The sequence below is a fragment of the Durio zibethinus genome, chromosome 1 (assembly GCF_047325235.1).
Source record: "Durio zibethinus cultivar Kanyao isolate XHJ-2024 chromosome 1, ASM4732523v1, whole genome shotgun sequence".
Taxonomy (NCBI): domain Eukaryota; kingdom Viridiplantae; phylum Streptophyta; class Magnoliopsida; order Malvales; family Malvaceae; genus Durio; species Durio zibethinus.
Genome location: NC_143162.1, coordinates 10,237,209 through 10,263,275, shown reverse-complemented (window position 1 = coordinate 10,263,275; position 26,067 = coordinate 10,237,209). Strand labels below are relative to the sequence as shown.

General features: G+C 33.4%; 1 long non-coding RNA gene across 2 annotated transcripts; it reads left to right on the top strand.

The window, feature by feature from the left end:
* Positions 1–269: 269 nt before the first annotated feature.
* LOC149520345 (uncharacterized) lies at positions 270–3,729 on the top strand. 2 transcript variants are annotated; one of them, XR_016342710.1, is made up of 3 exons: positions 270–746; positions 839–1,031; positions 3,045–3,729. It is a non-coding gene; the product is annotated as an uncharacterized LOC149520345 (long non-coding RNA). The 2 variants fall into 2 exon arrangements; XR_016342718.1 differs by having other exon boundaries at positions 272–746; positions 894–1,031.
* The last annotated feature ends 22,338 nt before the right edge of the window (positions 3,730–26,067 follow it).

The following is a 26,067-nucleotide window of genomic DNA, read 5'->3' as shown; positions in this document are numbered from 1 at the left end:
TTAGAAATATAGTATCATTAATTCACTAAAAAAAATAAAAAATTCAGGACAATTTTTTAACGTCATTTTATTTACAAATACTGTTGACTTATATGTTTTTATAAAGATCACAGCATTTTATACTAAACACCACAAAATTTTTAAATAACGACGTTATTAAATATAAATGTTACTAAAAATAAAAATTAATAGCGTTTATTGAATAAACGCCGCTATATAAAATAGTTTAGAGGCGTTTTTCTTTTGTAAACGCCACTATATTACAAAACTTAAAATAAATGTCACAAAAATTTTTTCCAAAATTCCCCGCCCCTTCTCTTTCTCGCAAACTTTTACCCTTTCTCAAATCTCTCCCTTGTCTTCTCTCTTTATCAAATCCCATTCTCCTTTCTTCTTTCAAATCCCATTCTCTTTTCTTCTTTCTTTTGCTTTGTCTTCCGAATCCCAGTCTCCTTGTATTGAGCTATTTGTTTTGTCAAACGTTGAAATCTGATGATTGGTTTATCTTAGATCATTCTTATATTTAATTCCACAGTTTACTTGTGGTCATAGTTGAAATTGCGTTTATGGGTCGTCTTGACATGGCCAAAAACGCTGCCTTTTTCAATTCATGGCCTGAAATGTTGTATAAATCACATTCTTTTGGTGGAGTAGAGGTTGATGGCGTTGAAAAGTTCAGGATTGCAGTTTTGGGTGGCTTATTCAAGGGATTTTGGCTAGGATCCCATTTGGGTTTCTGGTGCTGAGTAGGTTTCTTCACTATTTTTTCTTTTTCTTTTTTTTTTTTATTTGAGCTCAAATGATAGTATGACCAAGGTCTTTTTTTGGTCTTCGCAAGGTCATTAGGTGGTATAGCGTATTGAACATTACACTGATTTTGGAAGCTCTTGCAGCTGAGAAGGGCCTTGCAGCTGCTTTCATTTTTGACTGTGGTGCCCGCAACTTTCATTTCGAAGCTCTTGTTGGGCTTGAAAAAGCGAATATCAAGATAGATTCTTATGGTGGTTGCCATAAAAATCGCGATGAAAGAGGTGAGATTTTGTTTTCATATGCTTTTGATGTTTAAACTAATTGTATACTGACATGTAGTATGATATTAAAGTATTAAATGTTATATTTTTCTAATTTGAGGACTTCCTAAAGGTAAACTACAAGTGATCCGTGTCTAAGTCTTTTTTTTTTTTTTAGTTTCAATACTTGACTGCATTTCTGAGGTTACCAGTTCTGTATTCCTGAAGTTTTCTTTTATATTTCTTACCTGGGTTAATCAACCTGGAAATCCAACGTGCACTACTCTTATAATGATTATGGTGGTTTGGCTAGCTAACTAACTGTAAATGGCATTATAATTAAAGAAACATGAAAATTAAATAACAAGAAGATTAATACAGATGCAAATTAAATAACAAGAAGATTAATACAGAAACCAAACTTAGATAAATGAACAAGCAAATTAAAACCCAAAATTAATGGGGTAGTAAAGCAGTAGCATGAAAATAAATCAATCAAAAATTTAAAACACTTGATTCAAGTAACAAGGTGCCTTCTAGGTGAGTGCTGAACCCAATAGCAACCTTGTACCATCCTTATCAACCCCCAAACAGCCCTGAAAAATCAAAGAAACAACAACCTAAAGCAAACATCAAAATCTGGAAACTAGTTCTGGACAGCATTTGATTAAAATTCGGTTTCCACTCTCATTTGGTAGTATTTGATCTCCAAATTTTTTGTGGAAGTAACTAACTAATATGTGAACATGCACATAAATTTTCAAGAGCATTGGACATCATTTAGTACTTGAAATTTATCCAAAACCGTAACAAAACAGAATATGGAATTTCAGCTTGGAAAACAGAACTGCTCCTACTAAATCTTAGATCTAGCTCAACATATATGGAATTTTGCTCTCAAATTTTTTAGAAGCTTAGATAACTCATAGATGAACAAGTACTAAAAAGCTTGATACAAATTGAGACTGAATTGAACTTGAAAAGTAACAAAAACCGAAACAAAATAAAATCGGAAAACAGCACAACATTCTGGAAACAGCTTTTAATTGCTAGCTCAATTTGAACTATTTGATCAAGAGGAAGCATTGTAATTCAAGCTAACAAATAGAGGAACAACATATAAAAAGCTCATGATTTGATGAAACTGAAATCAACTTGAAAATTAATTAAATAGTAGCAAACATCAAACCTGGAAACTCAAAACCTGTGTTGAATACAAACTGAAATTGCAAGCTTCAATGGAAAATGTTTGCTCAAAGGAACTAAAGTAGAGCTAAATAACAAGTAAAGGAATGTAAAAGAAACTTAAAATAAATTTAAAACAAAAGGAAAACAAAGAACAAAGACTGAATAACCAATAACATTGCAGCCATGGAGCTGCTAGCACTTGGAGTTCCAGCCAGAAAAAAATATGCTGAGCCATGTATGATGGGGGGCTCTTCTATGGCTGAATGAGAGTATTATTAGTTCAACTTGGAATAAGTCTTCTTAATCCAAATTTGAGCAAGAAAAATTGTAACATATGGGGACATTTTGTATTGTCCTGCCTTGGACTTTTTTAGAGGTCAATAAAGGGCTGCTTGCTGCTATAGTTGGGACTGCGGGATCTGAAAAGTCTTCTCTCCTAGCTTCAATTCTGGGTGAGATGCACAAAATATCAGGGAAGGTATGCAGCCTGAAAATGAAGTTGTGTCTTTCCCCTCTTCATTATATATGCATTTTGCTCTGGTTTTGTTGATTAAAATGATTGCATTTAATGCTAGTTGGTTGTTCATGCAATTTTTTCTAGACCAAGGTTAGCTCTTATATGGGACTTGGTGAATTGTGCTTTTTTTCTCATTTGTTTAAAATTTCTTCTCAAACTCGTCTTGAAATTCTAATGGACCACTTTATTTATCCTTGTGGTCTTCTGATAGTTGGATATCTCAAGTCAAGTTTCACTTGTTGATTGTTTAAGATGCAACAACATCATCATAAGAATGCAATAGAATAGTGAATGATTGTTAAATACAATTGTTGCTGCTTACTTGACAGGTTAAGCTGTGTGGGACAATCGTATATGTAGCTCAAACATCTTGTATTTAGAATGGGACAATTCAAAAGAACATACTATTTGGTTTGCCAATGAACAGGGAGAAATATGAGGAGGTTATAAGGTTTTGTTATTTGGAGAAAGACTTGGAAATGATGGAGTTCAGTGATCAGACTGAAATTGGAGAACATGGAATTAACCTCAGTGGTGGCCAGAAGCAACGAGTACAACTAGCTAGAGCTGTTTACCAGGATTGTGACATCTACCTTCTTGATGACGTCTTTAATGCTGTTGACGCTCATATAGGGACACATATTTAAGGTGACATTTTTATTTGCTCATTGCAAGTTTTGCAATTGTTGAAAAGAAATGATGCATCTGTCGATTTTATAGTTTGTCAGAATGCACTAGCTAGCTTATCATGTAGAAGCAGAATTTACATATCATTAATAGATAATGAGCCAAAAAGTCCCCATATGTTACAATTTTTTTGCTCAAAATTTGAGCCAAAATGTATTAGGAAGCTCTCTTTCTTTTGTAGTATGCTGTCTCTTGAGGCCTGTAAGATTACATGTAACTCGTCAACGGCAAATTTATTTGTTCTAATTCGTTTCTATACACTTGTTCATGTGAAAGGCTTGTACAATGTATGATTGTTAATTCAATAATAATGTTCTTTGCTTTCTCATGCCAAGTATTCGTTAAGTGTGGCTGTTACTATGTTTGGAAATAAAAAAATTAGTTTTTGTATTTAGATATTTAAATATTTATAATATTCAGTTTATGAAATTTAAGTTCATTTTTATTTCTTTCAATAATTTTTTATTTAATTATAATAGTAAATATTGAAAGAAATTATAAAAAAGTAAATTTCTTACTTAGCAGTGTTTGTAGTAAAAAAATGCTGTTAAATTACCAAATTAGCTACGTTTATAGTGAAAAATGCTGCTAAATGACCAAATTAGTAGCATTTGTATCTAAAAACACCACTAAATTTAGTGACATTTTTGCACACAAACATCGCTAATTGTTATAATTTAGCGGTGTTTGTGTGTAAAAATGCCGTTAAATTTAACGGCGTTTTTGGATATAAACACAGTTAAGTAACATTTGTTCATAAAACGTTGTTATTTTTCTCGACATAAGTATAGTCGACGCTTTTAGCGATATTTTTGGCAAACGCCACGAATCATTTAGTGCGTTTATACACACCTCTAAATATGAAAAAAAAAATGCTGCTATAAACCTATTCTCTTGTACTGATTTAACTTTGATTATATTTTTTTTCTCTTGATAATATGATTATATTTTCTTAAAAAATAAATGTAATTAATTTGATCATAAACAAATTAATTGAAAAAGATATTTAAGCTATCTTATATCAATGTAATTAATCCGATGAAAATAAAATAAAATTAAATAAAAACCATTTAACAATGGTTACATAGCAATTATTCAGGTTGTATGTAAAAAAATTAAACATCCATGACACTTGCCTTTTTATTGAAAGTTTTGATTTTTATATATTTATATAAGATATAAGATCGCATGAGGAATTCGAGATTTACAAATCTAATATTAAACCATATGTTTTTCTATAGATTTAACTTTAATGTATGTGAGGAAGTGACACTAAACTCATGCACTTAGGAAGATCTCGAAGAGTGAATAAAACAAACTAATTTAAAATTATTTAGGGAAAAAAAAAACTGAAAAATAGTAACCTAACTTTTGAAAGTGAGAATTCAATATTTGAAATTGAAATGGAAATTGGAGTAGTTGCAGAATGTGGAGCCTACCACTTAGAATTTAGAAAACTACATTCCACTAACCAATGATCAACAGTTCCTGTTTGAATTTAAATATATAGCACTACGTATTTGTTAATACCTCTTAATTTATAAACAATAATTAATGCATAAATAAATAAATTCTAATTAACTCTAAAAGTTTGACTCAGGTGTGTAAGACCAACAGAAAAAGTGTTCAATTACTGGATTAATGAGAACTGGATAATTATATTTATTAGTTTTAAAATATATATATATATATATTTATATAGGTTTCTTTTCACCCCTTCAAAATTTTGCATCATCGTTTTGAAGTTACATATGTTAGATATTATGAGGCCTATGACCATTATCTAACTTAAAAAATTATCATTATTTATGGTTTAATAATTTAAGTAAATAAGTTAAGTTAATTATTATAGTTTATAAGTATTGAATTTATTAAACTTGATAATTAAAACAAAGGTTTTGTTTAAATAATGTAAACAAAAACTTTTGCTTAATAAACATAATTAAACTAAAAGAGTTTTAATTATAATGAATAAGGGTTTTGTTTTATGAAACAATGAATGCAATGTAAACAAAAGAAAATTTTGTTTAAAACTCATATATTGAGGGAATGTATAAATTGAATGCAGTTAAGGAATGAAACAAATGCTTCACTCTCTTTGCCTATAAATTGATTCATTTTAGCCATCAAGAATGTGTTTTAAGTCAAAGGGTTAAGAGGGAAAAAAGCAAAACAAAAATTATAAAACACAATTTCTAAATAAAAAAATAATTATGGATCAAGATATGATTTCTCTTCAATTAGAAAATTATGACAATCATCTTGTTCTAAAACCTTGGGCATTAAGACCATGCAAAATTAAGATTTGATTTGCATAATAATAGAAAATCCAACATATGGTATCAAAGTCTTTGGTTTAAGAACTTGTAATTTTACGTTAAAAATCACTTTATATATATATTATGATTTATTTTTATTTCCTTATTTGTTGTAATTTTATTTCATATTTTGTTGAAATTATAATGTATCTATAAGCAAATAGCAACTCATATTCTTATATAAATTAAATATAGTAATAAATCATATTTATTAATGAAGAAACACATAACATAATGAATATATATTTATTAGATTAATGTATATATATTAAAATATATAATACGTAAAGAAAATGTAATAAAGGTAGCATAATAAATGCAAGACAAAATAAATGAAACTTAATAGTTATTAAATTGTATATTGAATTTTATAGTGATTCTGAAAGCCATTGATGTAAATGAATGTTTAACTATTTTATGCCTATCTACTTATTATAATATAAATATTGCATTATGTATGTAAGATATAATAATTATGTGAAAATTATAAATTATAGGTTTTGAACATTTTGTTTACTCAAAATATTAACACTTTCTGCATATGTATATTTTGGTTTATCATTATGGATTGTATATTATTTATTAAAATAATTGTTATCATTATTTATTTTGATATGACTAGTATGTTTAATTTATTAGTCACCAAAATTACCAAATTAAATAAACAATTTCAATTACTCATGACTATGTGATGCTATAAATGAGAAGATATGATAATATGTATTTATTGAGTAAATTGAAGTTAAATGATTATAAAATATTTAAGGATCCTCCAAAAGTAGATTGGTTAATTTTATAATCATAAACATGATCACAGTTGATTAATATAATTCATTAGATATTTTTGCATATCCAAATATAGCAAGTATGTCTAATTGGAATATATATAATTGTTAATTATGTGAAATTAAAATTAAACATCAATTATGTTTATTGTTGTACATTGTTGGATCACTCAAAGGAGAATTTCAATGTACATTTAATTTTTATATGCATGTTATTTGAATTTGTATCATGTATTTAAGTTATAACTCAAAGCATTAACGTATGAGCATTCTATCTATTTTGTAGCTTCTATTCATGTTTCTCTTTATTCGCAAGCTTTGTCTATTATAAATTTTAATGAGCTTAATTTTTTGAATGGTGTGAACAAGTCCAAAATCATCTAGGCATGCTAGATCTTGATTTAGCACTCTTGACTAATAGGTCTACTGCTATTATTGATCTAGCAGTACCGAACAACAATCTTTTTACAAAGTTTGAGAAAGATCAAATAGACTGAATTTAAAGTTCATGTGAATGACAGTAGGAAACAACATTAAGTCAACAATTCCTAAAATGACAATGCTAAGGAATTTTTAAAGTTTGTGAAAAATAGGTCTCAACCTGACTCTGTTGATAAGTCACTTGTTGGGACATTAATGGATACAGTAACTATGATGAAATTTGATGGTTCTCATACCATGTATGAGCATGTCATTAAAATGTGAAACATAACAGCAAAATTAAGATCCATGAGAATGAAAGTGAGTGAAAGTTTTCCTATACAATTTATTATAAATTCCTTACCTCCTAGGTATGCTTCATTTCAAATAAATTACAATACTATAAAGGATAAATGGAATGTGATTGAACTACAAAGTATACTTATTTAAGAAGAAACGAGGCTTAAGAAGTAAGGGATTGAATTAATTAATCTCATGGACTAGCCAAGAGCTAAAAAGAAACTAGAAAAAAAAAAAGAAAGGGCAATAAAAGATTAATATGTCATTTGCCCAAATTCACAAGAAAAAATAAAAGAAAGATAAGTGTCATTTATGTAGAAAGTCCAAATACTATAAAAAAATGCCTAAAACGTAATGCATGATTCGAAAAGAAAGGTAAGCCTAGTGCTTTCATATGTTTTGAATTAAATTTGGCAGAAGTTCCTTATTGTACTTGGTGATTTGATTCTGGTTGCATCACTCATGTTTCAAATACAATGTTGGGATTCCTTATAACCTAAACCATAAATCCAAATGAAAATTTTATTTTTATGATAAATTGAGTCAAAGCTCTAGTTGAAACCATTAGAACCTACCTTTTAATTTTAAACACTGGACATTATTTAGATTTTTTTATGTTCTTTTCGTTTCTTAAAAGTTAGTTTCTTTATCTAAACTTGATACATCTGGATATTCCTTTAAGTTTGAAAATTGATGTTTTAGTTTATTTAAACATAATCATTTTACTGGCTCTAATATTCTTTTTAATGGTTTATACAAATTTAATCTTGATAACCTTTTTGCTGAGACCTTGTTAACCTCACATCGTAATGTTGGTACTAAACGTGATTTAATGAATAAAAATTCAACTTATTTATGGTATAAACGTTTGGATCATATATCCAAAGAAAGAATACAAACATTGATAAAGAATGAAATCCTTCCTAATTTGGATTTTATTGATCTTAGTATGTGTGGATTGTATTAAGAGAAAATATACAAAACACACAATTAAAAAAACAACTATAAGAAGCAATTAACTCTTTGAGATTATACACACTAATATTTGTGAACCTTTTGATGTTCCATCTTTTGGTGGAGAAAAGTATTTTATTATCTTTATTAACGATTTTTCATGTTATGGTTATGTCTAATTATTGCATGAAAAATCGTAGTCAATAAATGCCTTAGAAGTATTTATTCATGAGGTTGAAAGGCAATTAGACAATAAGGTAAAAATTATCAAATCTAATAGAGGTGGTGAATATTATAGAAGTTATGATGAAAATGGACAATGTCCTAGTTCATTTGCTAAATTCCTTGAAAAGTATGGTATATGTGCTCAATACACAATGTAGATATATCGCAACAAAATGGTGTTGTAGAAAGGTTAAACTGTACCTTAATGAAATAGTTAAGAGTAAGTTAAGCAATTTTTCTTTACCCTTATCTTTGTCGATATATACTTTGAAAACCACCATGTATTTGTTAAACATGGTTCCTAGTAAGACCGTTTCAAAAACTCATTTTAAATTGTGAAAGGGAAGAAAATCTAGTTTAAGGCACCTGCATGTTTGGGGCTACCTAGTAGAAGTAATAATTTATAATCCATGGATTTAAGAACAATTAATGGATTGTTCATTGGTTATCCAAAAAAATCTAAAAGGTATAGATTTTACTATTCTCGTAATAATATAAGAATTATTGAAACTGAAAGTATTAGGTTCATTGAAAATAGTGAAACAAGTAGGAGTGTGGAACCACACAAAGTGGAATTTCAAGAAGTTATGATGCAAATCCCATTACCTATAACGTCTTCTCAAATTATTCTTACAATTGTTGAACAGTTTAGCAATTTACAAGAATAACAAATAAATTATCAACATCCCATAATGAAATTATTTCTCATGAACCTATAATGGATGAACCATAAGAGATAACGTTAAAAAGGTCTCAAAGATAAAAGAAATTTACTATTTTTGATGAATATGTGGCTCATCTACAAGAGTTAGAATTTAACTTAAGAATTAATGAAGATCCAATTTCATCTTCATAAGCCATAAAAAGTATTAATTCTACTAAATGGTTAGATGCTATGAAAGAAAAGCTAGAATCAACAGATCACAATGATGTTTGAAATCTTGTTAAATTGCTTGAAGATTGTAAAAGAGTTTGGTGTGAATGGGTTTTCAAGACCAAACGCGACTTAAATGACAATATTGAATGATACAAGGCTAAACTTGTTGCCAAAAGTTTTACAAAAAAAAAATGGCATTAACTATAAAGAAACTTTTTCCCCAATTTCTAAAAAGGATTTATTTAGAATTATTATGGTAATAGTGGCTCAATATGACTTAAAGTTACATCAAATGGATGTGAAAACAACTTTTTTGAATAGAAATTTAAAGAAAAAAGTTTACATAGACCAACTTGAGGGTTTTTCAATTAAAGAAAAAGAACACATGGAGTTTAAACTTAAAAAGTTAATATATGGACTTAAACAAGCTTTCCGACAATAATATCTTAAGTTCAATGATATTATTACTTCCTTTGGATTTAAAGAAAACACTATTGATTGATGTATATATCTAAAAATCAGAAAACATTGTTGATCGATATATATATCTGAAAGTCAGTTGGAGTAAGTTTATATTTTTGATTCTGTATATTGATGATATTTTACTTACTACTAATGATTTTAGCTTATTACATGAGAACAAGAAATTTCTCTCTAAGAATTTTGAAATAAAAGATAAGGGTAAGGCATTTTATGTAATTGGAATTGAAATATTTTGTGATAAATTACAAGGATTGTTAGGATTGTCTCAGAAAATATATATTAATAAAATTTTAAAGAGATTTAAAATGAAAAAAATGCTCTACAAGTGTTGTTCCAATTAAAAAAAAAAGATAAATTAAACCTTATGCAATACCTAAAGAATGAATTGGAACGCAAACAAATGGAACAAATTCCTTATGCATCAATTATTAGAAGCTTGATGTATGCCCAAACTTGTACTAGACCAGGCATTACTTTTAGTGTTGGAATGCTGTTTAGGTATCATAGTAATCCAGGATTAGATCATTGTAGAGCTGCAAAGAAAGTATTAAAATATTTACAAGGAATGAAAGATCACATGCTCACTTATAGGAGGTCCGATCATCTTGAGGTGATAAGATATTCAGATTTAGATTTTACTCAGTGTGTGGATATTAAAAAATTCACATTTGGCTATTTGTTTCTTTTAGTCGGTGGAACAATTTCATAAAAAAGTAAAAGTAATCTGTCATTTCTACATCCACTATAGAAGTTTAGTTTATGGCATGCTTTGAAGCCACTGTTCATGGTTTATATCTGCGAAACTTTATTTCATGACTTAGAATTGTCAACAATATCACCAAGCCGTTGAAAATTTATTGTGATAATATCACAATAGTCTTTTTTTTCTACAAACGACAAGTATTCAAAATGTACTAAATACATGGAATTGAAATACTTTGCTATTAAAAAAGAAATCCAAAAACAAAAAGTGTTAATTAAACACATTTGCACTAATCTTATGGTTGCGGATCCGTTAACAAAAGGTTTGCCACCAAAGACATTTAATGAACATGTCGAAAGAATGGGCATTATTTAAAACCATTATTGACATTACGGTAAAGTTTTATGTTTTTTTATGAATTTGGTACTTTGAGCTCTTTTAAGTATTATTTTTGAGATATTAATACATCATGTTCTATTATGTTAGTATATATGCATGATTAAATTATGTGAATATGAACATGATTTGTCTCTAATGAAGATATTATTGAACATTATGGCATCTCTCATTAAAAGCCATGTTGAGTATAGAACTAATAATATTATATATAGAAGGAATTATATTGTGTTAATGACATACAACCGCTATGATTTTTATTAGTTTTTGCTCAATGATGATATATGATTTGAGAAATGACTTAATTTATATTATATGCATTATGTTTATTATTAAACCATAAAGTTGAACAATTCCACATAGACTAAGTGGAAGAATGTTAGATATTATATGGCTTGTATGACCATTATCTTACTTTAAAAAATATCTTTATTTATGGTTTAATAACTTAAGTAAATAAGTTAAGTTAATTATTATAGTTTAAAAAGTATTGAATTTATTAAACTTGATAATTAAAACAAAGGTTTTATTTAATTAATGTAAATAAAACTGTTGCTTAATAAACATAATTAAAATAAAAGAGTTTCAATTATAATGAATGAGAGTTTTGTTTTATGAAACAATGAATGCAATGTAAACAAAAGAAAATTTTGTTTATAATTCATTCATTGATGGAACATGTGAATTAAATGCAATTAACAAATGAAAGATATCAATTCACTCTCTATGCCTATAAATTGATACATTTTATCCATCAAGAATGTGTGTTAAATCAAAGGGTCAAGAGAGAGAAAAAAAATTATAAAACACCATTTCTAAATAAAAAATAATTATGAATCAAAGTATGATTTCTCTTCAATTAGAAAATTGTGAAAATCATCTTATTCTAAGACTTTAAACATTAAGATTATGTAAAATTAAGATTTGGTTTGCATGATAAAGGAAAATCCAACAACTGTGTATGTAGTTTTGGTTGTTTAGTTATTTTCTAGTTTGTTAGTTAATTATTCAGTTATTGTAATTTAATTATAATGAATAATTAATTATTCAAATGATCATAAGAATGTAATAATTTATTATAATTGTAATTTCAAAATAAAAGGCCAAGTAGACAATTTCTTTTTCCATTTCATGCACAAAATGAAGTAGATTTTAAAATAAAAGGTAAAACATTGAATTAATAATAAGAATTTTATTTTCACAAATTATTTCAAAAATTTTTAAAAATTTAACAGATTTTTTAAAAGAATTTTAACAAGAATTTTTATTTATTATATTATTTTATTAAGATTTTAAAATATTTAGTAAGATACGTGAAAATCTTTAATACATTAATAACATTTAAAAAATTTTACCAATGGGATATATTAAATAATTGATTAAAAGGTTAAAAAATTTATCAAATAAAAATTTAATAATCATCTAAAATTTTATAATTTTATTTCAATCAATTAAGCCTCCAAATATATATATTTCTTATTAGATGAAAATTGATTAACTATCAATGTTAATTTCCATCCAATCAATGACTCAATTAAAGTAAAAATAAATATTTAAAAATTCAATTGAATAAAAATAAATATTTAAAGACTCAATTGATTTGAAATTAAAATTTAAAATTTGATTAATTATGATAAAATATTAAGAATTTAAATTATTATTAAATTTTTATTCAAAAACTTTTTTGAATTTTGACCCTTTCGTCAAAATAATTTTTAATAGTAATAGTGGACAAAAAAAACAACACTAATAAAATGGTCCATGTGCGTCCTCAAAGAGTTAGGTCAGATAATGTAGTCCCGATTGCAACACCGTCTGTCATGTGTCTTTTTCAATTTCCATTTGTTTTTTGTTTGGTAATAAGAATTTATTCAAGTTTTATATTAGCAGTGGGATGCCGTAAAGAAGATGAAGCTGTCATGAAATTTGTAGCTGATTTTATTGTCACGTGATTCCTATTCATATAATACTCAATTCAAAGTACTTACTATAGAAGAATCGTTTTTTTAATGTGATTGGAAATCCAATTGATGGAGAGCTAATGTAACATGTTTTATCTGAGCCATGCGTTCAACTTAACGGTTTTGTATAAAGATTAAAAAAAGAATAAAGGGAGAATTTGTTAATTTAATGATTAAAATATATAATTATTTTTTTATTTTATAATTTAATTATTAAATTAAAATTTTTTATTTTTTATCTTTTTTATTAAGCAAAGAAAAAACATTTTATTAATTTTATAGCTTGTATTATGATTTTGATGAAATTTGCTCTCTCTTTTGATGGTTTTTTTGTCAAATTATGTACGACATTTTTATTTTGTCAAAATTTAGAATTTAGTCATTATATTCTCATTTTTAGTTCTCATATATATATATATATATTTTGGTAAAACGTTATTCATTAATGTAAGATATCATCCACATTTGTAATAGATTCTGGTAAGGATTCTTCTCAAATATTCTGATGACCCACAGGACAAGGCACTCTCGCTATATCTTGTGCCAGAAAGTTTGCATTCCTACTCCCATAACCTATAGCAGTCTCTTATAGCTGTGATGCTAGTTGCAGAGTGTCTATTACAATCCCTATTCCCTCCCACAACGATGATGCACCCTTTTAGATCTAATCCAGTGCTAGTTTTGAGTCAGATTCTACCACCACTGATTCATAATTTCTTTCCCTCGCTACTCCTAAGCCAAAAAATATAGCTTTCATCTCTGTCTACACAGGGCCATGCAAACCAACCACCTTAGTTACATCGCTTAGAACAACACGTCCCCTCCCATCTCAAACCACCATCCGCAAACCCGCCATCTTGTTTTGTAAATCCACTGCAACATCTACATTAATTTTTACCTCAAAATCCACCGGCGGTTTTCACTGTTGACTAGGTTTTGGTTGCACATTTCTGCTATCTACGTTCACCAGCCTAGACTCTTCTACCAATCTTGATGTGGTGGTGGTTATTGTTCTTCCTGTGTTGAACCTGGCATGGTGTAACTGTCACGCCTTGGGCGGGGCACACCAGGCACATAGGCTCGATGTCATAGTCCTAAAAAAGAGTCATGAATTCTACATCAGCTGTGTACTAGAATTAATCTTGAGATATAAAGGTTCGCACCACATTTAACTTGTGAGGCACTTTTTATGAGATAAAATCGTGTGGTCAGAGGGACCAGAGCGAATAATATCTCACAAGTTACTGTGGACCGTGACACCTGAGCACCAGAGTTTAAAGCTCGAGCACCAGGGACATTGGTGGAGGTTTGCACACTAGGCCTTGGAGAGGAGTCCAGACCACCTGTCCAACATGCAGGCTTGCCCGCACAGCTAGGGCCAAGCCCGTAAGACACCCACACCACACCTAAGAGGGCCCAAGGGAGTAGGACTGATCTAGGATATTCCAGAAGCAGCCAAGATCGGCAAGAGCCTTTAACAGGATCTAGTTGACCTGAAAATCGGGATGAGCCTTCTATATTAGTGTGTAATCTGTGTAATCTCTGATTTTTAAGAGATATTGTAATTCCTTTATTTTAGAAATTAACCATAAGTAGAGTTGAGGGCCTTAACTATAAATAAAGGGTCGCCCCACCCTCTTTTGTACATCATCAGACACTTTACTTCAGTAATACATAATGCATATTCCAACAATTCTCTTGCTCTTTCAAACTTGCGCATTCTGTTCTTTTAGTTATTCTAGTGCCCACACGTTTGTGTTCTAGGCTAACTTAGGCTAAAAAGAGGTGATTCCAAGCCTAAGGTTGTATGAATTCTAAGTCTTAGATCGAAGCTCGTGACAGTTGGTATCAGAGTAGGTTTGGTTCAGGTTCTACTTGTGTTTGTGTGCAGGTTAGATCACAATCGAGGAAATGACATCCTATAGTGATGTTGCTAGCCAACAACTAGAGGCCTAGGAGCAAGGCCACAAAAGGGGCAAGAAAGCCAGTTCGAGAGACATCTGGTCTACCATGGACGGTAGGCTATCCAAGATGGAGATGACTATAGGCGATGTGAAAGAGAAGCTTGAAGATGTGGAGACTCACGTTGAAGCGCTAGACTCCATGGAGGAGAAGCTCAAAGGTGAGTTACAAGCTGCCCTCAATGAAGGCCTTGACATGATCACAAAGAGGAACAAAGTCTTGGAGGCCCAAGTGGAGACCATGCGCAATAGGATTGAGGCCATGCATAGAGAAATGGAGGATCTCAAGGCAGAGCTCACTGCTTGTAAGACTGTCATTGGGAATGGCATGTTTGCTAGAGTGTCTAAGACCCATGTGAAGATTTTCAAGCTTAAAGAGTTCAAGGGGATAGGGTGACTAAAGAAGTAGACAACTACCTATGGGGGATAGAGTAGTACTTTTGAGCCATAGACGTGTAAGACAATGCTACCAAGGTAAGCACTGCTTCAATATATCTTACGGATGTTGCCTTATTGTGGTAGAGACGTAGGTGTGATGATGTTCGGTGCGGGAATGCCATGATTGGAACCTAGAAGGAGTTTCAAAAGAAGTTCAGAGAGCAGTTTTACTCGAAGTACGCTAATGATGAGGCACGGGCAAAGTTGCATAGGCCTAGCCAATAAGGGGACATGAGGGAGTACGTCCAAAATTTTTTTGAACTGATGCTTTAGATCTCAGATTTGAGTAAGACAGAGGGTCTATTTGCTTTCATGGATGGGCTAAAGTTATGGGTGAAGCATGAGTTACAACAGAAAGAAGTTCGTGACTTGGCTAAAGCCATGACAACTGTTAAATCCTTGGTGGAGTTTAAACCACAAAACAAGTTCAAGTCTTTCAAGCCCAAAGGAAAGGGTAATGACAAGAGGGATCGGAAGAGATAGTTCAAGGGAAAGGACTATGACTGGCAGTCTATGGATAGGGACTGAGATCGTTTGAACAAAGATGGTGAAAGGAAGCCACCAACAGGGAAGTAGAAGGCAAAGGAAGACCGTGAACCAATCTCATGCTACCTATGTGGTGAGGGACACATAGTGCGTAATTACCCAAAGAGGGGTAAGCTGGCTATTATAGATAAGGAGTCGGATGAAGAGCCAAAGGTGGAGTAGCAAAGCTTAGGTCATTGATACTTAATGTTGTCTAGAGTAAGGGGAACTATAAGCCAAAAGGCTTGATGTTTGTAAATCTAATGGTTACGAGCAAAAAAGTGAGTGCACTAGTGGACATATATGCCTCACATTTGTTTTATTTTAGGTGATGAAGTCCAAAAACTTGAATTGAAAGTGCATCAAAAGATTGGTACTATCAAGATGGTGAACTTCAAGAAAGCGCAGGGAGTGGAGTTATAGCTTAGAGATTGGAAGGGTAAGGAAACCATGAAAGTGATACCCTTGGATGATTATGAGTTTATGATTAGTTTAGATTTTTTTGTTCAGATTAACGCCCTCATTGTGCCTTTTGCCAATTGTATATGCATTTTGGATGCATGGTGCCAATACCTTATACCATTAAGGCATAGGTCTGGGATTGGGTCTAAAGTACTGTCGGCCATTCAATTTGCCAAGGCGGTGAGTAAGGATAAAGACATTTTCTCGACAGTCTTGAAGTATAAAAAATCAAAAGAAAATGAGACCGACACCCCTTTAGAGGTGATAAGGGTTCTAGAGACCTTTAGTGATATGATGTCTGCCAAGCTGTCAAGCAAGTTACCACCTAAGAAAGAGGTGGACCATAGGATCGAGCTGGTGTTCGAGGCCAAGCCACCAGCCAGGGCCTTTTATCAAATGTTTCCCTTAGAGTTTGAAGAGTTAACGAAGCAACTCAGGGAACTGATTAATGCAGGGTGCATTAGGCTATCTAAGGCCCTGTATGATGCACTAGTGTTGTTCCAACACAAGCATGATGGGTCGTTACGATTATATATAGGCTACCAGGCATTGAACAAGCTGACCGTGAAGAACAAGTATCTTATCCTACTCATTGTAGACTTGTTCGATCAACTTGGAAATGTAATGTGGTTTTTCAAGCTAAATTTGAGGTCAGGCTAGTACTAGGTCAGGATCACGAAGGGAGATAAGCCTAAGATAGCATGTGTTACCCGTTATAGTTCATAAGAGTTCTTGGTCATGCCATTCAGACTCACCAATGTGCCAGCCATGTTTTGCACTCTAATGAGCAAGGTACTTCAATTATTTTTTGATCATTTTCTTATGGTTTATCTTGATGATATTATGATGTATAGCCAGACATTGGAGGACTACGTAGATCACTTGAGACAAGTGTTTGAGGTTTTATGGGCAAATGAACTATATGTTAAGAGGAAAAAAATGCTCATTTGCCTAGTAAGAAAACCCGTTCTTAGGTCACATAGTGAGAGGTAACAGGATAAGCATGAATAAAGGTAAAGTGTGAGCCATCCTAGAATGGGAACCTCTAGCCAAGGTCATTGAGTTAAAGTCATTCCTTGGGCTAGTCAACTACTATAGGCACTTCATCAAAGGTCACTCAGCCATAGCCATGCCATTGATTGACTTACTTAAAATGGGAAGAGCATAGGAATGAAGCGCATGATGCCAGAAAGCTTTTGTTCGATTGAAACAAGCTGTGACCAAAGAGCTAGTCTTAGCCTTGCCAGACCATGCCAAGTTGTATGAGGTGCATATGGATGCATTAGACTATGCAATAAGGGGTATGTTGATGTAAGAGGGTCATCCGATTACGTTTAAAAACTGGAAGCTCAATGAGATCAAGCATAGGTACATGGTTTAAGAGGAAAAGATGATAGTAGTGGCTTGCGTACTTGGTGCAATTACTTGTTGAGGTCGAGGTTCATGGTCAAGATAGATAATGTGGCAACCAGTTACTTTCAAATGCAGAAGAAGTTATCCCCCAAGCAAGTAAGATGGTAGATTTTCTTACAGAATTTGATTACAGGTTAGAGTACAAGCTTGGGTGAGCAAACCTAATGGCTGACACATTGAGCAGGAAGGTGAGCCTAGCTGTCATTAGCTAACCAGAGGGTTCTTTAGTGCCACACATCAAGAAGGGGCTCACGCACGATCTTATAGCCATAGCTTTTATCGAGCATGCTAAGCAAGGTAAGACTAGACGATTTTGAGTGCAAGATGATTTGTTGCTTACTAAGGGCAGTAGGTTGTTTATGTCACAGCATGGGATGCTCCGTAGGAAAGTCATGCACAAGTGCCATGATTCGAGGTAGGCTGAACACCCAAGGGTGAGCCTACCTTGGCTTTGCTAATGGACCAATACTATTAGCCGTACATCAAGGAAGATGTGAAGGCCTATGTAAAGACTTATCTTATGTGCTAATAAGACAAAGTAGAGCTTAAGCTGCCAGGTGATCTATTGGGCCATTGCCAGTGCCAAAGCGACCATGAGAAAGTGTCACTTTGGACTTTATAATCAGTCTACCCAAGGTAAAAGGGTTTGGGAGCATCATGGTAGTGGTGGACAAATTTTCCAAGTATGAGATTTTCATTCTAGCAACCAAGGAGGGCCCAATCGAGGAGGTAGCCTAATTGTTCCTGAAAAATGTGGTAAAGTACTAGGGAGTGTCAAGGACCATTGTTAGTGATCGAGATGGGCATTTTATAGGTAGGTTCTGGATTGAGTTGTTTAAGTTATTGGGGTCAGACTTAAACTTTTTCACTAGCATGCACTCGTAGATCGATGCCAACTGAATGTGTGAATGAACTGTTGAAGGCTACCTCAGGCACTATGTGAGTGCCATACAAAAGGACTAGCCAAAGCTATTAGATGTTGCCTAGTTTTTCTATAACTTACAAAAGAATGAAGCAATGAACCAGAGTCTATTTGAGATTGAGACAGGCAGTAACTGCTAACACTCAATTCGATTGCTGCAGGTTATACAAGGCCTGATCTAGCAATATACAAGTTTGTCAAGGCATGACAGGAGCAAGCCAACTTGGCCAGAGTCTGTCTCCACAAAGCTACTAAGAGGTCGAAGAAGTGGATAGACTAAAAGAGGTAGGACATGCAGTTCCAAGTAGAAAACTTGGTGTTGGTGAAGCTGCATCCCATTGTGTACCACAAAGGGCTATACAAAAGCCTATTCCAGAGGTATGAGGGATCTTTTAGAGTTCTCAAAAGGGTAGGCAAGGTTGCCTATAAGGTGGATATGCCACCCAAGTCAAAGGTACACTCGATGTTCTATGTTAGCATGCTCAAGCCATTCCATGAAGATAAAAGAGATCCAGGATGGGTAAAGTCAAAGTGTGCGCCATTAGGAGCCAGGGCCTCATATGATAAGAAGGTTCACAACATCATTGCTAATTGGGAAGTGAGGCAAAAAAATTATCAACTAAGATAAGAGTATTTGGTGCACTGGAAGGGACTTCCAAATAGTGAGGTGAGTTGGAAGCCAGCAAAAGACTTATGGCAATTTCAAGACCAGATCAGGCAGTTTCATGCAAAGGATGTGACAAGGCCGTCACGCAATTAGGTAAGGGAGAATGTCACACCTTGGGCGGGTGCACCAATCGTATAAGCTCGAGCACCAAGGGTTAAGGCTCGAGCACCATTGACATTGGCGAGAGTTTGCACACTAGGCCTTGGAGAGGAGTCCAGGCCGCTTACACAGCATGCAGGCTTGCCCGCACAGCCAGGGTTGAGCTGGCAAGATGCCTGTACCATACCTTGAGGGGCTTAAAAGAATAAGACTAATCCAGGATCTTTCAAAAGCAGCCAGGATCGGTAGGAGCCTTCAACAGGATCTGGTTGACCCTAAAAATTAAGAGAAGCCTTCTATATTAATATGTAATATCTTATTTTTATAAGATATTATAATCCCTTTATTTTAAGAGCTAGCCATAAGTAGAGTTAGGGGCCTCAACTATATATAGAGGGTCACCCTACCCTCCTTTGTTCATCATCACACATTTTGCTTCAGTAATATAAAATACATATTCCAGCAAATCCCTTGCTCTTTCAAACTTGCTCATTTTGTCTTTTCAATTGTTCTAGTGTCCACATGCTTATGTTCTAGGCTGACTTAGGCTAAAATGAAATGATTCCAAGCCTAAAGTCACACGAATTCTGAGTCTTAGATCGGAGCCTGTGACATAAGCATTAGTTTTGGTTCAGCCAAATGAGTCACAGTACATACATGCATAACTCCATTTGATTCTCTTGCTTGGTTTTAATCATAAAAGCTAGCCAAAAATCATCAGAAAAAGACCAACTTTCTAAAAAATCCTGCATTGAGGGACATATTTCCCCCCACACTACGACTGAATACACAGCCAAAAAAGACATGATAGCCAGTTTCATTCTTTTTCCCACAAACATAGCACTTGTCTTCCCTACCTAGCCCTTGAGCTTTGTGCACTTCATTGACAGGTAGTATTCCTCACACAAGTTTACATATGAAAATTTTAGCTTTAGGCATCAAAGTCCCCCTCCCTACCATCTACCATAACGATGATCGCATATCTCTAAAAGCTTGATCTTTCCTAAGTGATCTTCGAGCAACATGTTATGCAGATTTGACCGTAAACATCCCCAAAGGTGAATCCATCCATATTAGCTTGTAAGGGATGGGCTGTCAACTCAACGACACTTAAAGTATAAGATCACGCAGTCCTCTTGTCTGAACAGTTGATTCACCAGCTCCATTTTGTAACATTTTAATCTATCAGCTCTGTTACTTTCATTGGTGGTCCAACATTTCCAACAGGCAGATCGATTTATAGTTGGGTGGTTTATTGAGCCATCTATCCTTCCAAATATCAATTTGTTCCCCATCCCCAACCTGCCACCTTGCCCCAACTAGAAGTATCTCCTTTCTCGCCATCAAGCTCCTCCTTGCATACTATACATTGGTACCCAAGTTAGCATTTAAGAGCGTGGAATGATGGAAATACTTTGCTCTAAGGACCCGATGACACAAAGAAAACCCATCCTGCACCAATCTCCAGCATTGTTTTACCAGCATGGCAAGGTTGAAAGCCTTAAAGTCTTTAAAGCCCAACCCCTCATCTAGCTTAGATTCACATAAGAAATCTCAATTTTTCTAATGCATGCTCTTGTGTTCATCACTTTCACCCCACCAAAACCTGACGAGTAGCATATTCAACTCATTCACCAAGCTCTTTCGAAGCAAAAAACAGCTCATGTAGTGCATTGGAATAGCTTGAGCTACCGAATAGATTAAAATCGCCCTACCTACGAAAGATAACAAATGTCCTTTCCACCCTTGTTGTTGTTGCCACATTCTTTCTTTGATCTTTTGGAAAACTCTCTTCTTTGAACTTCCAATTAATAGAGGCAAGTCTGGATAAAGATCTTGTGACATATCTTTATTAATTCCCAAGATCACCTTGACTTCTTTTTGTACTCGTTCAGTTGTATTAGAACTAAACATCACAGCAGGCTTTCCTACGTTCACTATTTGTCTAGACACCTTCTCATACTAGTAGAGTATTTCTCGGATAGCTTGACATTTTACTGCCCTAACCCTAAGGAAGAAAGATGCTATCATCCGTAAAAAAACAAGTGAGAAACCTTAAGCGCCCGTCTATTTACTGTAATTCCTTAAGTAACACCCCGAAGCTTAGCTTAAACCTGAGAAACCCTCCATGCATAATAGAAAGAGATATGGAGATAAAAGATCCCCTTGTCGTAGACCTCTCGTTGGAATAATCCTATCACATTGATCCCTATTGATCACAATCGAATAAGTGACACTACGCATACACGTCATTATCCATGAAGTCCACCTCTCCGTGAATCTTATTTTTTGCGTAACTCTTTTCAGGTAAGTCTATTCAACCCTGTCATATACCTTACTCATGTCGAGTTTAAGGGCCATCTGATGCTCGTTCTGTACCTTCTATTTACCATCGAATGAATTACCTCATGTGTCACCAAGATATTATTAAAAATCATTCGACTCGGTAAGCATTTTGGCTAGGACCAATAATTATATGTAGAAAAAGTTTCAATCTATTCATAAGCATCTTTGACATAATCTTGAATGACACATTACATAGACTGATTGACCTAAAGTCTGTTACTTTGCTAGGCACACCCACCTTTGGTATTAGCACGATGTTGGTATGGTTGATCTCAAAAAAGGCCCTTTTCATTATTCAGAACCTTTAAGACAGTTTTTGTCATCCCTTCTCTCACTATATGCCAATATCTTTAATAAAATGCCACATTCATCCCATCCAGACTAAGGGCTTTGTTGGGGTTTATCTGGAAAAGTGTTTCCTTTACTTCTTCTCTGGTAAAGTCCCTTTCCAGTTGCATATTCATCTCAGGAGACCCTTATGTCCATTGGGTCAAACACTTTCTCCATATCAGAAAGATGAGAGTGGAGACAATGTCTTGAAAGCACTCGAGGATGGCTTGTTCAATCTCGGTACCATCATCGGTCTACGTTCCTCTCCCATTTTGCAATTTCCCTATGAAATTATTCTTTCTCCTCTTAAAAGTAGTAGCATGAAAGAATGCAGTATTTCTATCTCCCTCTTTTAGCCAATCAACCCTAGACCGTTGCCTTCACATTATTTTCTCCTGCGTTAAAAGTCCCATCAGCTCATTTCTGCATTTAACTACTTCCGCTTCATTATCTCCATCCTGTCGTTTCAGTAGTAGTGCACTTAGCTCTTTCTGCCAATGTTGAATATTTGCATTGAGATTCCCAAACATTCGCTTGTTCCATACCCTAAGGTCTCTGCTACATATATTCACACGGCTTTCCACCTCTTGCAAGCTTTCAGGTTGTGCATTTCCTCAGCTTTCACGTGTAATATTCTCACAATCTGCATGCTTTGTCCACATGTTATCAAATATAAACATTTTTCTTCCTTTCGGCATTGCTGTAGCTGGTTTGTCCATGACATGCATCAATAATGGTAGGTGGTCTAAGGTGCTTGACACGAGGGTGCTCTTTCCATGAAAAAGGAAAAATATCCCACCAGCTAAATGTAACGAGGCATCGGTCTAGCTTTTCAAAAACTGTATTGGAAACATTTCCTCTCTGTCAAGTTAATAATGGTCTTTTTACAGGAAGCTCTTGTAGCCCACAGTCATTTACTACTTTTCTTAAATCTGTAATTTGCCATGCGGGTCGTGATACGCCTCTCACCTTCTCCTCCATCGACAAGATTTTATTGAAGTCACCCACACACATCTATGGTATTTCTGTCCTCGCATTTAACCTCCATAACAACTCCTATGATTCCTTCTTGTGTTGTGTGTCAGGATTTCCATAGAACCATGTAAGCTTTCACTGAGTTTTACAACCCCCTGATAAGATATTAGCATCAATGTGCCATGTAAAAAAAGTTAAAATACTAACCTTTAGGTTATCAACCCATATCGAGGTGAGGTTTCCACTTCTACCAATGCTTTTGGACACAAAACATTTGTCAAAACCCCATTTTATTCATAACCAAGTTATTTCACTACTTCTTCTTGTTGTTTCAATTAAAAAAAACCATTTGAGGGTGAGCACTTTGGACCATTTTGGTCATCTCATGAACTGATCGAAGGGCCCCCTTCCCTTGACAATTCTAAATTAATATTTTCATTGCTATCAACAAGGCTAGTTAATGTCACCAGCCTCCGTCGATATTCCACAAGTCATTGTCATGTCCCCATCCACCTCCGTATCATCCTTATGTTTTTTAACTATCCCCACTTTGTTATCCTTTTCTAATTACTCACACGGGATTCCAATCCTCTTACTACCAGATAGACTTTTTCAAACTATTTGAATTTGAACTTCGTTCTTCCGTGATTTTTGCCTCCATATTATGTGTTAGGATTTACCTTAAATCTCATAATCCCACATCGAAAGTTAGTGAGTTTTGAATTTGTCCAGTATCCCGCATCAGGAGTTTAGTAAAAGTATAAGGGGTTTCACCCTTATAAATAAGATGTTTTGGTTTTAATTTGGTAATCTCAGAGAGTTAGACACAAAGAGAATAGCTAAATGAGTAGGCTATTAAATGGTGTAATTGGGTTTTGGGTTAAGTTTTGAATAAGGAGTTTTATGAGACTTTTCTCATTCTAAAAGTCTCACAGTTGTAAAAATTTATTTGTTAGTGGATTGTGTTTAGAGTAGGCCATTTTGAGTTAGATCGAACCAAATATATTTGTATGTTCTTATTCTTGATTTAAGCTTACTATTTTGTGTGTGGTTACTGCACGTGGGTGTTGTTTTTTCCAACAAGTGGTATCAGAATCAGGTTCGAGGTTTAAGGTTTATGAGCCCAAAAGATCGTGAAGCAGTGTTTGAATATGTCTAAAGAAGGTATGTCTGGTATGCCTATGCCTAAGTTTGAGATTCTGTTATTTGATGGAAGAATAATTTTATGTTATGACAAAGTACGATTCAAGATCTATTAGTACAACAAAGGTTGAATCAGGCATTCGAGAGTAGTAAGCCTAAGGAAATGTCTGATGCTAATTAGAATAGGATTCAGAAGAAGGCTGTTAGTACTATTAGATTGACGTTAGTTTCAAAAGTAAAGTACAGTGTGTTGACTAAAAGTACTCTGAAAAGTTTATGGGATAAGCTTGAAGGTATTTATGCTTCGAAGTCATTGACTAATAGATTATGTTTGAAGATAGATCTGTATTCTTTTAAGATGAAAGAAGGTATAAGTCTTCATAATCACCTGAATGAGTTTAATAGATTGGTTTCTCAATTGCTAGTGATTTTTATTGATGAGTTAAAAGATGAAGATAAGGCTTTAATTTTGCTGTCATCTTTACCCAAGTCTTATAGGCCTTTAGTTCAGACTGTGTTGGTAGGTAGGTCTACTTTGAAGTTGGATGATGTGACTGCCTTGTTGCATGAGAATGAAAAGTTTATGAGAGCTCAGAGCTCATCACCTAAGGGGAGTACACTAGTTGTAGAAGGTTTTGATTGAGAGAGGACTCAAAAGAGGATTGATGGATCAAGTGGAGATCTAAGTTAAGAGATAAGATTACAGTGATGTAGAATGTTATTATTATGGTGAGAAGGGACATATTCAAGTGCGCTGCAAGAAGCTGAGAAGAGATATAACTACTTTCAAAAGGACGAATGATGAGAAAAAATTAAATGAAGAAAAGAGTGATACTGCTGCTGTCGTGTCTGATGATGATGATGATGTTGTTTTGATAACTTGTGTGGATGAGACTCAAACTTTGAAAAGTGATAAAGGTTGGTTTTAGATTCAGCTGTTACAGTTCATGTTTGCAATGATAGGCTTTGTAGAGTTGGATGAGAATGAAAAGTATGGAGATATTGTAGTTGCTAATGAAGAAAAGGTACATATTCAAGGCATTAAGAGTGTTCATCTTAGATCTCATAATGGTGTTATTAGGACACTTCGTCATGTAAGATATGTACCAAATTGTCACTACAATTTGATTACTTTAGATGAGTTAACTTCTTGGGGGTACACATATTATGGTAGTAATGAGTGGTTGAAAGTGTACAAGAATGGTAGTGTGATTCTACAAGGGAATAGGGTCAATAATCATTTGTACATGTTTGATAGAGGCTCAAATGCTAGGATCCCTATGATGAAAGAAAAAAAAAATGTAAGCATGTTAGCTTTGCAGATACTGTTGAAGTGTTTGAAAATTCAAGTCAATGAAAGATTTGTTGGGATTTACTTTGAATCTCATAATCCCACATCGAAAGTTAGTGAGTTTTAAATTTGTCCAGTATCCCACATCGAAAGTTTAGTAAAAGTATAAGGGGTTTCACCCTTATAAATAAGATGTTTTGGTTTTAGTTTGGTAATCTCAGAGAGTTAGACACCAAGAGAATAGCTAAGTGAGTAAGCTATTAAATGGTGTAATTGGATTTTGGGTTAAGTTTTGAGTAAGAAGTTTTATGAGACTTTTCTTATTCTAAAAGTCTCACAATTGTAAAAATTTATTTGTTAGTGGATTGTGTTTGAAGTAGACCATTTTGAGTTGGGCCGAACCAAATATATTTGTATGTTCTTATTCTTGATTTGAGCTTACTATTTTGTATGTGGTTACTGCACGTGGGTGTTATTTTTCTCAACATTATGCTCTTTCCTCATAATTCGATCAACTATTTTATCTTCACTATCTGTCAAAATCTTGATGCTAGTTATGCATCTGTCTTGACCTATTTGTTAATCTGGATTTTTCTTCATACGTAACGTTTGGATAGTTGCTTATTCTGTATGCATACTACGATTGGCCCTTGAACTAGATACCCCTCTAG